Source organism: Chlorocebus sabaeus, chromosome 6 (genome assembly GCF_047675955.1).
Source record: "Chlorocebus sabaeus isolate Y175 chromosome 6, mChlSab1.0.hap1, whole genome shotgun sequence".
Lineage (NCBI taxonomy): Eukaryota > Metazoa > Chordata > Mammalia > Primates > Cercopithecidae > Chlorocebus > Chlorocebus sabaeus.
Window position 1 is genome coordinate 40,346,304 of NC_132909.1, and position 15,943 is coordinate 40,362,246.

Below are 15,943 nucleotides of genomic sequence, written 5' to 3' on the forward strand. Positions count from 1 at the left end.
CTTTTAAGTTAAGGACAGTGTACACTGTGTGTTCTGGTGGGAGCAGGCCGATTAAAGTATAAGGGTTAGGGACTGTTGGGTAGACAGTGACTGTCCATGGACTTCCTTTAAGGCCAGTAGTCATTTGTTCTGGGTTTTTGTACTGGCAAAAATGGAGTATTCCAGGCGGACTGACATGGTTTAAGTATGCCAGCCTGTAACAGTCACAGTATATGGAGATTGATTCCTTTCTTAGCCTGCTGACTCATAGGATATTGTTTTACCTGGACTGGCAAGGCATTGGCCAGGAGTTCTACTACTACTGGCAGATGGTGCATAGCCAGTCCCGGGGGGTTTGACTTAGCCTAGACTTGAGGAAAGAGAGTCTGTAAGTCCAGTAGGAGAGGATTAGTTTTATTTTCTGGCAGTTGTAAAGGTGAAACTAAGATATTCTTCTGACAGAGGGGTGGTTAGCAGGATCTGGGCAGTGGGAGGTGTTGTGTCTCCTAGCATGAGGTGAGCTTGTTGGGCTGAGAAGGAAATAGATGCCTGCAGCTTGTGGAGCAGGTCTCATCTTAGCAGGAGAAAGGGACACTCTGGGACCACGAAGAATGAGTGGGTTACTCTTTTCTGTCTTAAACTCATCTCTCATGAGTGGGTGACAGAATATTCTTGAATAACTCAACTAGCATTCTGTACAGCCACTTTCTTACTAGAGACACTGCCTAGGGGCATCTGCAGTATTAAGTGTTCTACCCTGGTGTCAATTAGGAAGCATACGGGCTGGCCCCTTACTATGGCAGTCACCATGGGCTCCTGGGGGCTAAGTGGAAAGGAGCCCTAGCCCTGTCACTTATCAGATTCCTCTGCAGTGGGGAGGGTGAGGACTTTTTTCTCTTCTGATTTTTCCTCTGGTCTAAATGGGCATTACTTTTTCCAGTGTCTTATCTGCTTGCAATAAGTACATTGGTTTTTCTCCAGGGTTGCCCGCCCCTCTTTCTGGCCTTTTTGGCGGGGACCCAGGGTTCCTTGACCATTTTTCTGTGACAGGGGTCTTTCCTTCTTGACTTCCTGAATGGCAACCACTCTGATTTTTGCCTGTATTTTCGATGCTTTGTCAGCGGCCTTTTCAGCTGCCTGAGCTGCTTGTTTCTGCTTTTCAAACTCTTGGTTGTCAAAAACCTTTTGGGCGATCTTTAAATAGCTGACCGATGTTCATCTTGGCAAATCCCTCTAGCTTTTGTAATTTTCTTTTAACGTTGGGGGCTGCCTGAGCCAGGTTTTCGAGCGACTCCTTTGATATCTACAAGGAGATATCACTGAAAATCATCTAAAGCTCTCCTTCCACCTGAGGAATTTGGGTCCTAATTAGGCCGGGTAGAGGGAAAAACCTCTTCAATTTGGTCTTGGGTTTCCTCTTCTGGCCTACTAGCTGTTACAAGGTAATACTTTCTGGCCTCCCTTTGGATAGCTCCCTCTGTTCAGAGGTGAAGGGGTAAAAGGAGTTGCTGACAGTCATCCCAGGTGGGGCGGTGAGTCCGGAGCATGGACTCCCTTAGTGAGGTCAAAACCTGGGGATTTTCAGAAAAGGGATTATGAGCCTTCCAGTTGTACAGGTCAAAGGTAGAGAAAGGGACATAAACTAAGAAGGGAGCTGAGCGCTCATCACCTGGAGGGATTTGAGCCTCTCTCAGTGGGAGGAGGTGGTGGCTACCTCCTCCTGCCTCTACAGCAATCAGGAGGCTATCAGCAGAGAGCCCACAGGAGATGTAGTCAAGCAAACAAGGGAAGAAGCCAGGGGAGGGTTATAGGGCGGTGGAACTGGGAGAGGAAAACTTTCCCCTTCTTCAGAAAGAGGCAGTACAGGAGGAGCCGAGGGGACTGAGTGTCAGGGTAAAAATACAGAGCGGCTCAAGGGACCTTGGAAGTGGGATCATGAATGGCACATGAACGGAGCGAGGGAGGAGGGCTCCCGAGAAAATCTAGCTATTGATCAAGGTAGGGAAACTGATCGGGGTGACCGGGGCTTCCAGTAATGACCCGCCACACAGCCTGAACAGCTGTGGGGTTAAATGACCTTTCTGGGGGCCACCTGGTTCCATACTGCGGCCATTCTACTTCACAGAGCGTCCAGAGTTTGCCTTGTTTCAGGCAGACTCCGTAATCCTCTGAGAAGCCTAGAGAGAAATTCTGCAACATACACTGGAGAGGACTCCACTCTTTACAGGGTCAGGAAGAGAAGTTTCCTATTTTGGAGGCAGTTTAACAAGGGTGAACAGAGATATTAAATATGGCACAGACAGAAAGATTCACAACCTGGGGTGCTGGTGTTTCAGAAGAACAGAAATACAACCAGAAAGAGCAGGAAAACCACTACAGCTAATACTTCTTGCCACATGAAACTTGTTTTCTTAAGCTTCAAGATTTAGGGAGGAGGACTAGCGGCCAACCCGAGGCTTCCTTGGCCGACTGGAGCTAGATGACCTCCCTCCTTCCCTTGAGCTATATCCGAAGTATTTTTGGTGTCTGCATGATTCAAAGGCAAAAAGTTCAAACTCAGCCTTTTCTTTCAAGGGTTTTAGGAGGGAGAGCAGGGCTCAATCTTGGAGGCTCTGGACTTGCTGTGACACAGGAAAACGAGATGTGCTGGGTAAGGGATAAGGATGAGGAGGAAAGGGACCACTCAGATCTCTCCTAAGGTAGGAGAGTAGTCACAGGGAAAACAGAATAGGAGTCCAGAGGGAGAAAAGCAGTAGGAGCGTAGGCTTCTCTGTACAGTCTTCTATTCAAAGGCAGGGGAAATGTTACAGGATGACAGAAAAGGTGGACAAGGAGGTCTGCGGCATGGCTATTTTGGACCTACCACTGATCTAATGTGGAGGCCTTCCAGTTACTAGGGCGTGGGATGTGGCAATCTAAATTCCAGCAGCCTTTATGGTGCCAGAAATTCTAAATGGGCGAGTATTTCCCACTCCTTCCCATAACAGCACTTGATTTCTTTCTGACAGAAAAGACAGGATGGGGACGGCCAGCCCAAGTGACTGATGAGGAATTTGACCTCCTGTGAAAATCAGTACTGAGGACCTTGAAGAAGTTCTTTCCCAGTCGCCTTGGGCAGTATCGGTGACCTGACATATGAAACTTAGACACTAAACAAGATGATGGACACGGAACAGGACAATAAACATAAAACAAACAATAGACCTTAGGGTATATAAACAATTATGGCAGTTTTTATTAGACAGACAAGGGGGGGTCCCATGATGGGATCAGTCAGATGCCCACCTGGCTGCTCCCCCTGAGGGGACTCAGGCTCCTCTAAGCACTGGCAGGCTGGTATAAACACCTGGCTCAGATCGAGCTATGCCTGATGCTGCCTTAAGCCTTATGAGGTCACCACGGAACAGCAGGCGAGGGCCCACTCCAACTCTGTAGCTTTCACTATGGAGCTACAAACTGGAAGTCCAAGCACAAGCCCTTGACTTCATCATCCACTCACCATTCACACAGAGTCTATAACAGTTTTTTTCTTATTCTGAAACAGAGGTCTCCAGGAAACTGGAACGTGAGGGGGAGGAGAGATAAGGAGAGAGGGAGAGACAGAGAGAGAGAGACAGAGACAGAGACAGACAGACTAGTCTTTAATGGAGAGACCAGCCTGCCAGAAATCAGGACTCTGTCCTCCAGCGTCCTGGAATATGGACTGAGTCAAGGGAGGGCCACTTCCCTCCCAGGGAGACACAAAGGTGCCTCACAGAAAACCAGGACTGTGTCCTCCAGTGTCCTGGAATGCCGGCAGAGTCAAAGAGGGAGGGTCCCCATCAGAGCCACTTCCCTCCTAGAGAAACAGAGTCAGATCTGACTTACCTTCCCGGGACCAGAGAACTCAGGAGTTGAATTTTTGTGGGCACACACCGGTGGTCGATCCCTTCCCCTCTGGAAGACAGGGTCTTATGGGGCCTTGGAACATCTTCCGGGCGCCTCCCCTATAAGTCTGCTGTCTGTCCGGGGGAGCCTGGAAGGAGTCCAGCTCTCACATGGTGGTGAACATCTCGCTGGGGCCTCCAAACGTTGTAACCAAGTGAGTCATAGAGAACCGCCACATTTTGAAACAAATTAAAGAGTCTTTTATTAGCTGGCGACTGAGAGGCAACTAGCGCCTAAAATTCTCTTGGCCCTGAGGAAGGGGCTAGTTTTGTTTTTATACCATGGTCTAAATAGGGGAGGGGGATTTTAGCTGAAGCAATTTTTACAGAAGCAGAACTGGCAATAAGTTAAAAAATTAATTGGTTACAAATGCAGTTATGAAAAAAACAATTCCAGGTGCAGGGGCTTAAACTGTCACCAAGAGATAAGTGTAGGGGTTTTGGGTGCTGTCCATCGAGTGCGTCCCCAGGAGCTGCTGGTGCAGCTCGCCTCAGTATCTTATCAGCAGGTGCATTCCTGGATGTGCTTTGAGTCAGTTTTACACTACCTATGCCTGGAAGGAGGTGAAAGGGGTTACAAGTGAGAATCGGAGTCTGTCCGATTCTGTCTCTGCTAGGAGACAGTCACTCAGGTTAAAACAAGGTAAGGTATCACATGACTACTGAAGATATCTCATATAACTCAAATTATGTGCTCTTCGTTATTTTGTTCCTGGCATAATTCACTTAACATAATGTCCTAAAGGTTTATAGTGTGTGTGTGTGTGTGTGTGTGTGTTGCCCGGCTAGTCATAAACTCCTGGGTTCAAAGCATTTTTTTTGCCTCACCCTCCCGAACTGTTTGAATTACAGGAGTGAGCCACCACACTGGCCCCAAAAGTCTATCTTTATTGTAGCATGTGACATAATTTCCTTTTATAAGGTATAATTATATTTCATCGCATGTATATTGCCATTTTAAAAATCCATTTATATGGCTGGGTGTGGGGGCTTGAGCCTGTAATCCCAGCACTTTGAAAGGCAGAGGTGGGCAGATCACCTGAGGTCAGGAGTTCCAGACCAGCCTGGCCAACATGGTGAAATCCTGTCACTACTAAAAATACAAAAATTATCCGGGTGTGGTGGCACATGCTTGTAATTCCAGCTACTCTGGAGGCTGAGACAGGAGGATCACTTGAATCCCGGGGGCGGAGGTTGCAGTGAGCCGAGATGGTGCCACTGCACTTCAACCTGGATGACAGAGTGAGACCCTGTCTCAATTAAAAACAAAAAAATCCATTTACACATCAAAAATCATTTAAGTAGCTTCCAAGTTTTCATTTCATGAATAATAAAATTATCAACATGAGTATGCAAATGTTACTTCCAGCTTCTGCTTTGCATACATAGACATTTTTTGTAATATGCCAAAAAAAAGTGTCCAAGCTTTTTGTTTTTTTGTTTTGAGACAGAGTCTTGCTCTGTCACCCAGGCTGCAGTGCAGTGGCATGATCTTGGCTCACTGCAACTTCTGCCTCCTGGGTTCAAGTGATTCTCCTGACTCAGCCTCCCGAGTAGCCAGGATTACAGCTACATGCCACCACGACCAACTAATGTTGTATTTTTAGTAGAGATGGGGTTTTCATCATGTTAGTCAGGCTGGTCTCGAACTTGTGATCTCCAGTAATCTGCCCACCTCAGCCTCCCAAAGTGCTAGGATTAGAGGCGTGAGCCACTGGGCCCAGCCCCAAGTTTTTTTGTTTTTTTTCTTTTTAATTTAGACATTAAGTTATCTGGTGCCATTTGCCACCTCGTGCTACCTGACCCAGGCAGCTGCCAGGCCTGACCACCTCCCTGCCCGAAGCATCCTGCGCCTGGTGGTCCTGTCACCTCTCTTTCTGTAACTGGCTTCCTCTTCTGGCTCCTTCAGCTTTGTTTCTCCTGGTTCTCATGGTTAAGCACCTGGTTTCTTAGAGACGCAAGAGCAGAGCAGTTTCTTGGGTCCTGCACAGGTGAAGCGACCAGGACAAAACCTGTCAGTAAGTAATATTTTGTAATATGTTAGTTGATTTTTTAAATATTAAGTCAACACCAAATTTGTGAACAAATATTACCTGGTCATGGTATGTATTCATTTTCATATGTTGCTGGATTTAATTTGCTAGTGTTTCTGAAAATTTCTGCATCTTCATTTATATGGGACGTTGTTCCATAGTCTTCATTATTTCTGATTCTTTTGTCTGGTTTTGGGATCATGGTAATCTCGGCTAATAGATGAATTGGGAAATGTTACCTCTTCTATTGCTGACAGTTTTTGGGGGAAATTGGTATCAACTTTTCATTAAGTGTTAGTAAAATTTAAAATTTAAACAACTTGACACTGAGCTTTTTATGTAAAAAACATTTTAAGTAACCTTTTTACTTGTTATATGGCTATTTATATACTCCGTTTTATTGTAGATATAATAAAAAGTGTGTGTATATATAAATGTACACTTCTTAATAGAATCTATTTCTTCAGCGTACTTCTGTAATCTGTATCACATTTTCTAATTTCATAGTATATTATTAAAATTCATATTCTAGTTACTTGACATGAAAGAATCTGTAAGAAAAATATAAAATAAGACTTTAGCACTATTAAAAAATAACTCAAATGTTTCTCCATTGTTAGCATGAGAATATAACTATAGTTGTGTTACTTAATTCTCATGTTTACTGTGTGAAACAAATGAGTTACTGAATACAAAGCAAAAAAGCAAAACTACTATTTGACTTTGGAATTAATAAATCAGTCAAACCAATCCTCTGTATTTTTATCAATATTTAGGCATGACAGAAAAATAAAATTTAATAAGAAGCACAAAATATTATATTTCAAAAACGGTATGAACGAAAGAGAATCTGACAGTCACAGTGATTATCATGTAGGAGATGCAGTGTAAGACATTATCTAAGCCATTGAACATTTATAGGCTTAACACCTAAGAATTTAAAGTGACTATATCAAAGATTCATTGAATAAAAAATAATTACTCATTTTAAAAGATTATTTTTTTAATCAAAATATAATCATTGCATCTATTCGTTGGCTACAATGTCTCTCTTTTTGTTTGTTTGTTTTTTGATTGAATTTCTCTCTGTCGCCCAGACTGGAGTGCAGTGGTATGATCTCGGCTCGCTGCAAGCTCTGCCTCCTAAGTTCACACCATTGTCCTGCCTCAGCCTCCCAAGTAGCTGGTACTACAGGCGCCTGCCACCAAGCCAGGCTAATTTTTTTTTTTTTTTTGTATTTTTAGTAGAGACGGGTTTCACTGTGTTAGTCAGGATGGTCTTGATCTCCTGACCTCATGATCTGCCCACCTTGGCCTCCCAAAGTGCTGGGATAACAGGCGCGAGCCACCATGCCCAGCCAAGAATAAAAAAGAGCAATTGAAATTGAAGATGAGGCCAGGCACGGTGGCTCACGCCTGTAATCCCAGCACTTTGGGAGGCTGAGGCAGACGGATCACCTGAAGTCAGAAGTTCGGCTAAACATGGTGAAACCCCATTTCTACTAAAAATACAAAAAAGTTAGCCAGGCGTGGTGGCAGTCACCTGCAATCCATCTACTCGGGAGACTGAGGCAATAGAATCACTTGAACTTGGGAGGCGGAGGTTGCAATGACCGGAGATCATGCCAGTGCACTCCAGCCCGGGGACAAGAGCGAGACTTTGTCTCAGAAAAAAAAGAAGAAAAAAAAAAAGATATCAAAGATGAATAAGTTAAAAGTTGAAGGTTGTAGATCATATCATCTTTTTTTTTCTTTTCAAAAGTTTATTTTATGTACAAAGAACTATCATGGTTTTTCATTGAGTAGATGCTTTGGATAATCCTTTAAAGGAAGATCATTTAGTCCAACTTAATGAAACTAATATCCTTCACGTACTGACGGAAACACTGGTGGCACATATGGAGCCCATATTTCCGCATCAGACCATGCCGGTTTGAACAGATGTGACAAGAGTGAGAACTGTGGCCTATTTTTCATGGGTGGCTCTGGTACAGCTGCTGGTGACCCATCTTGCTCTCAGGAGTTCAGTGAGGTAAAGAAAAGGATCATATAATCTTATATAAAAAGGCATAAACCATGTGGTAAACCTGTCTAGGCTTGTTGTGGTGGCTCACGCCTATAATTCCAGCATTTTGAGAGGCCATGGCGGGTGGATCACCTGAGGTCAGGATTTCAAGACCAGCCTGGCCAACATGGAGAAACTCTGTCTCTACTAAAAATACAAAAATTGACTGGGCATGGTGGTGCATGCCTGTAATCCCAGCTACTCGAGAGGCTGAGGCAGGAGAATAGCTTGAATCCAGGAGGTGGAGGCTGCTGTGAGCTGAAATTGAACCATTGCACTCAAGCCTGGGCAACAAGAGAGAAACTCCGTCTCAGAAACAACAACAAAACTGTCCAAACTAATAAATAAACTCAGTAAATTAGCGAAATATTAAATTAACAAACAAGTATAAGTTATGGTTCCATACACTGAAAACAAACTGACAAAGTAGAGGAAGAAAATTATTTTATTTACAATAGCATTAAAATAATAAATTTTCAAAAATGAATTTAACTAATGAGATAAACAATCTTTACCATAAAATATATAAAAAATAAATTATACGGGAGACAAATTTCAAAATATTTTATGCCAACAGATTGAAATTATAAATATTAAAGTGCCGTGTTATCCAAAGTGATCTATAGATTCGATAAACTGCCTATCAAAATTCCAGTGACATTTTCTTCATGATAATGGAAAATACAATTCTAAAATGTATATGAAACTACAACAAACTTTGAACAGACAAAACAATCTTGAGGAAAAAAAAACAGAGGAACATCATACTTTATAATTTCAGACTATATTTAAAGACTATAGTAATATAAACAGGATGGAATGTGTAGAAACATATGTAAGAAAACCCTAATGGAACAGAAAGCATTACTCTCACACATTTCAGACATGACACAAGAAGATAACTTAAAAATAGTTTAACGTAGAGTTTCTCAAAAATATGCAAATATTTGTGTGTCCCCAGAAGGAAAGGAAAATCAGCTAGATTGTGCTGTCTGTTACAGATCATAAAGAAGACTTTGGCTCTCACTGTGAACTTGAAGGAAAATCACTGAAGGGAAAGTAGAATCTTGACATAATTTAAAAGTATAAGACAGAAGATACCCTTATTTGAGAGAAAACAAAAATAAACAAAAAAACAAATGAAAAAGAAACCCCTCAGGCTTCCCAGCAACTATTTCCTTTGCAACACAGCTTCCCAAGTAACAGTTTAAGACCTGGCTTTCTTCTTGAACTTTGGACCTCTCATCTGTGTCATCTGTTGTATTCACTCTCACCTACCTGGGGGTTCATCCACCATCTCATGCCTTTTCATATTCCAGGGCTCTTTTCCTTTCTGCAGACAGGTGATCAAGTCTGGCTTAGAGACAGCAATACCTGTTTAATTAAAAGTAAATAACATGTATCTTGCTCATATTCTCCAATTACCAACCTACTAATGTGCCCAGTAAAAAGGGTGCAATAGAATATTTTAATAATTAATCCCAAAATACTGATTTTTAACAGAAATTTGTAAATATTTTGAAAATATTTTATAGGTCCTTAATCTTACTAGCTTGTAATACTGAATCTAAAATTGGTGTTGGCAATTAGATTTTAATTTGTAAGCAACAATATTTTATGCCACTTGATTTCTGGAATTATCACTACTTTAGAGAGAAGAGTACAGGTCAGCTCAGGAATGTGGAAAGTTCAGGTCAAGAACTTTTCTAAACTAATTTGGAAAAAATAGCTTGCATAGAATAATTTGGAAAAAAATAACTTAAGAATATCGAAGTCCATTTATCATAGAAAAAATTTGAAAACTTTTAGAAGAAAAAATCTTTAGAGAATTTACATTTAACAGAGTTTAATTGAGCAAAAAATGATTTTCAAATCAGGCGTCCTCTAAATTCAGAACAGGCTTAGCGACACTCCAGCACAGACATGTGGTACAAAAAGACTTATGGACAGAAAAACCAAAATGACATACAGAACATGGAAGTAAGGTACAGAAACACCCAGATTAATTACACCTTGAAACTCACTTTATTTGAATATGGTTTGAATAGTTGAAATCCTCATATTGGCAAAAACACAGTGGTTGGTACTGTCATGTGAGTCCGTGTGAAGAGAGTCCACCAACAGGCTTTGTGATAGCAACAAGGCTGTTTATTTCACATGTGTGCAAGTGGGCTGAGTCTGAAAAGAGAGTCACCAAAGGGAGACTGGGGTGGGGCAGTTTTATAGGATTTGGATAGGTAGTGGAAAATTACAGTTAAAGGTTGTTATCCCTTGCAGGCAGGGGCGGGGTCACAAGGTGCAGGGTTGGGATATCATGAGACTCATTCTCCAGGGGAGGAATGTCACAAGGTTGATTGATTAGTTGGGGTGGAGCAGGAACAAATCACAATGGTGGAATGTCATCTTTTATGGTTCTTCAGTTGCTCCAGCCACCTAGATATATACATGTAGGTCACAGAGGTTATGATGGCTTAGCTTGGACTCAGGGGCCTGACATTCCTGTCTTCTTATATTAATAAGAAAAACAGAACAAAATAGTGGTGAAGGGTTGGGGCAGTGAAAATTTTGGGGATTGGTATGGAGTGATAATTGGTGATGTTTCTCATGGTTACTTCAAGTGGGATTAGGGGCAGCCTGGGAACCTAGAGTGGGAGAGATTAAACTGAAGAAAGATTTTTGGGGTAAGAGGTGATATTTTGGGGTTGTTAGAAGGAGCAATTGTCATATAGAATGATCAATGATGGCCTGGATGTCATTTTGTATGAATTGAGAAACTAAATGGAAGACACAAGGTATGAATAAGAGAAGGAGAAGAACAGGTATTAAAGGACTAAGAATTGGAAGGACCCAGAACATCCGATTAGAGAGTGCCCAAGGGGGTTCAGCATAATTATTTGCTTGGTTGGTGAGTTTTGGGTCTCTATCCTTGAGTTTTTTTATGTTGTTATATACCAGGCCAGATTAATTTAGGTAAAAATAACACTCTTCATTTAAAAGTATACAAAGTCCCCTTTTTTAGCAGTGAGTAAGTCAAGGCCTAGGCAGTTTGGGAGGAAACAGAAATGCTAAGCCAGCAATTGTTTGTTAAAGAAGGATTAGAGAGGGCTCGGAGAGAGTGAGAGAGATTGATGGTGTGGTGGAGATAGCTAGAGAGAGGTAGAGGGTGGCATAAGAACGGAAACAAGAATAAGAGTGAGTATAAAAGTAAAGAATAGGACTTTATCAGGGCTAAAGTATTGGAGGGTGCCCTGTTAGCAAAGATTATCCACTCCAAGAGGGAGTCAGATATCACGTGGAGAGAGTACCACGTGATATCTGCTACAATGGTTTGGAGGAAAAGTGTAAACCGGCAGTGTAAACAGGGGCAGGGCATTTAAGACTAGTTGAGATTGGTGAATAGGAGTATGACTAGACAAAAGATAGTAAGGAAGACAAGTTTTTGGGGTACAGTCCAAGTTGGGGAGGGGACTGTGTAAACCCCATTGTAAACAGCTAAGGTAAGGAAGAAGAAACCTAATAAAAATGAAAGCATGTATTAGGTTTATAAGGGTTATCCTTTAGGATTGCGGGTGAGTTTAAGGGAAGTAGGGGTGAGTACTTGCAACTTCCAGGAGGAAGAGGAGAGATCAGGCTGTCTAATGGTCACAGCTTTATTCTGGAATGGTGAACCTAATGGGGGAGGGTCCTGCAGAAGGATGGCAGTTGGGGTACTATAGATGATTAAGTAGGGTCTGGTCCATTGAGGTTGTAGAGTTTGAGGGATCAGATTCTTAACAAGAACTGATCATCCAGCTAGGGTGTCTTCACGTGGCTGCATATCTGGAGTAGGCAAGAGAAGACTAGCAGCCTGGCAAATTTCCTGTCTAGCCTGCTGGAGGACTGGAAGATAGTAGCTTAGAGGGTTGGTGTCTGGGATGCGGTTGGGGCTGAGCAAGAAAGTGTGTCCATATGAGAGTTCAAATGGACTGTACCTTTAGCATCTCAAGGACAGGATTTAATTCTGAGAAGGGCAAGAGGTAAAAGTACTGTCCAGTCCTTTTTAAGTTGGTGGCTGAGCTTGGTGAGGTGTGTCTTTAAAAGCCCATTAGTCCTTTCTTCCTTTCCTGAGATTGAGGATGGTAAGAGGTATGAAGGTTCCACTGAATACCAAGAGCCTGAGAAACTGCTTGGGTGATTTGACTAATAAAGGCTGGTCCCTTATCAGACTGTTTAGAGGTGACAAGGCCAAACCAAGGAATTATGTCTGACAGAAGGGTAGAAAGGACCGCAGTGGCCTTCTCAGACCCTGTGAGAAAAGTCTCTACCCATCCAGTGAAAGTGTCTACCCAGACCAAGAGGTATTTTAGTTTCCTGACTTAGGACATATGAGTAAAGTTAATTTGCCAGTCCTGGGCAGGGGCAAATCCCTGAGCTTGATGTGTAGGGAAGGGAGGGGGTCTGAAAAATCCCTGAGGAGTAGTAGAATAGCAGATGGAACACTGAGAAGTGATTTCCTTGAAGATAGATTTCCTCAATGGAAAGGAAATGAGAGGATCTAAGAGATGTTCTAGTGGCTTGTAACCTACATGGAAGAGGTTATGAAATGGTGACAGAAGGCCAGGTGCAGTGGTTCACGTCTACAATCGCAGTACTTTGGGAAGCTGAGGTGGGTGGATCACAAGGTCAGGAGATCGAGACCATCCTGGCTAACACGGTGAAACCCCGTATCTACTAAAAATACAAAAAAGTAGTCAGGCGCAATGGTGGGCACTTGTAGTCCCAGCTACTCTGGAGGCTAAGACAGGAGAATGGCATGAACCTGGGAGGCAGAGCTTGCAGTGAGTTGAAATGTCACCACTGCACTCCAGCTTGGGTGACAGAGCAAGACTCCATCTCAAAAAAAAAAAGAAAAAAAGAAAGAAAAGAAAAGAAATGATGACAGAATAGAATGGACGGACTTAAGAGGCTAGAAGGAGATATTTTCCTTAGTCCAAGAACCATTTGCTTTGAGTGAGGAGGGATTGATAGGTGGAAACTTCAGTGGGAGAGTAAGTAGGAGTGACTGATGAGAAGGAGAAAAACTGGCCATGAGGGACAGAACTGGGAATATTGGCTGCTTCTTTAGATGTCTTATCAGCATAATTGTTGCATCTTTGAGAAAGATGCTTTCTTTGAGACCCAGAACACAATAATGGGTTGTGGTGGGAGGTATTGAGGATAGGAGAATATATGGGTTTGGCACCACGAGGTGGATAGGCTAGACAATTTAGTTGATAAGGCCAAGATTCTGGACAGGCTTTAGTCCCTTCAAAGTCTGTTGAGGGATGGGATACTGGCGTTGAGCAGGATAAGGGTGATTAGCCTTTAATGGGATAGTAATGGGTATGTGATTTGTTGCCAGGGAGGGGTTAGAGGTGTCCTATACTTGTGGGTTAAGGTGGGGGGTTTACTGTATTCAGGAGACCCATCTCACACACAGAGACACGCAGGTTCAAAATAAAGTGATGGAGGAAAATCTACCAAGCAAAGGGACAACAAAAAAAAGCAGGGGTTGCAATCCTAGTCTCTGATAAAACAGACTTTAAACCATCAAAGATCAAAAGAGACAAAGAAGGCCATTACATAATGGTAAAGGGATCAATTCATCAGGAAGAGCTAACTATCCTAAATATATATGCACCCAATACAGGAGCACCCATAGATTCATAGAGCAAGTCCTTAGAGACTTACAAAGAGACTTAGACTCCCATGCAATAATAATGGGAGACTTAAACACCCCACTGTCAACGTTAAACAGATCAACAAGACAGAAAGTTAAAAAGGATATTCAGGAATTGAACTCAACTCTGCACCAAGCGGACTTAATAGACATCTACAGAACTCTCCACCCCAAATCAACAGAATATACATTCTTCTCAGCACTACATCGCACTTATTCCAAAATTGACCACATAGTTGGAAGTAAAGCACTCTTCAGCAAATGTAAAAGAACAGAAATTGTAACAAACTGTCTCTCAGACCACAGTGCAATCAAACTAGAACTCAGGATTAAGAAATTCAATCAAAACCGCTCAACTACATGGAAACTGAACAACCTGCTCCTGGATGACTACTGGGTACATAACGAAATGAAGGCAGAAATAAACGTGTTCTTTGAAACCAATGAGAACAAAGATACAACACATCAGAATCTCTGGGACACATTGAAAGCAGTGTGTAGAGGCAAATTTATAGCACTAAACACCCACAAGAGAAGGCAGGAAAGATCTAAAATTGACACCCTAACATCACAATTAAAAGAACTAGAGAAGCAAGGGTAAACACATTCAAAAGCTAGCAGATGGCAAGAAATAACTAAGATCAGAGCAGAACTGAGGGAGATAGAGACACAAAAACCCTCCAAAAAATCAATGAATCCAGGAGCTGGTTTTTTGAAAAGATCAACAAAATTGATAGACCACTAGCAAGACTAATAAAGAAGACAAGAGAGAAGAATCAAATAGATGCAATAAAAAATGATAAAGGGGATATCACCATCGACCCCACAGAAATACAAACTACCGTCAGAGAATACTATAAACACCCCTATGCAAATAAACTAGAAAACCTAGAAGAAAAGGATAATTTCCTGGACACTTACACTCTCCCAAAACTAAACCAGAAAGAAGTTGAATCCCTGAATAGACCAATAGCGGGCTCTGAAATTGAGGCAATGATTAATTGCCTACCAACCAAAAAAAGTCCAGGGCCAGACGGATTCACAGTCGAAATCTACTGGAGGTACAAGGAGGAGCTGGTACTATTCCTTCTGAAACTATTCCAATCAATAGAAAAAGAGGGAATCCTCCCTAACTCATTTTACGAGGCCAACATCATCCTGATACCAAAGTCTGGCAGAGATACAACAAAAAAGGAGAATTTTAGAACAATATCCCTGATGAATCGATGCAGAAATCCTCAATAAAATACTGGCGAACTGAATCCAGCAGCATATCAAAAAGCTTATCCACCATGATCAAGTGGGCTTCATCCCTGGGATGCAAGGCTGGTTCAACATACTCAAATCAGTAAACGTAATCCAGCATATAAACAGAACCAAAGACAAAAACCACATGATTATCTCAATAGATGCAGAAAAGGACTTTGACAAAATTCAACAGCTCTTCATGATAAAAACTCTCAATAAATTCGATATTGATGGAACGTATCTCAAAATAATAAGAGCTATTTATGACAAACACACAGCCAGTATCATACTGAATGGGCAAAAACTGGAAGCATTCCCTATGAAAACTGGCACAAGACAGGGATGCCCTCTCTCACCACTCCTATTCAACATAGTGTTGGAAGTTCTGGCTAAGGAAATCAGGCAAGACAAAGACATAAATGGTATTCAGTTAGGAAAAGAAGTCGTCAAATGGTCCCTGTTTGCAGATGACACGATTGTATATTTAGAAAACCCCATTGTCTCAGCCCAAAATCTCCTTAAGCTGATAAGCAACTTCAGCAAAGTCTCAGGATACAAAATCAATATGCAAAAATCACAAGCATTCTTATACACCAGTAACAGACAAACAGAGAGCCAAATCATGAATGAACTCCCATTCAGAATAGCTTCAAAGAGAATAAAATACCTAGGAATCCAACTTACAAAGGATGTAAAGGACCTCTTCAAGGAGAACTACAAGCCACTGCTCAGTGAAATAAAAGAGGACACAAATGGAAGAACATACCATGCTCATGGATAGGAAGAATCAATATTGTGAAAATGGCCATACTGCCCAAGGTAATTTATAGAGTCCATGCCATCCCCACTAAGTTACCAATGACTTTCTTCACAGAACTGGAAAAAACTGCTTTAAAGTTCATATGGAAACAGAAAAGACCCAAAATTGCCAAGACAATCCTAGGCCAAAAGAACAAAGCTGGAGGCATCACACTACCTGACTTCAAACTATACT

The 15,943-nt window shown here is 42.0% G+C and overlaps 1 pseudogene; it reads right to left on the reverse strand.

Annotated features, from left to right (window-relative positions):
• Window positions 1-7,776: 7,776 nt before the first annotated feature.
• On the reverse strand, window positions 7,777-7,947 carry LOC119622660 (small ribosomal subunit protein uS14-like; annotated as a pseudogene).
• Between the last annotated feature and the right edge of the window lie 7,996 nt (window positions 7,948-15,943).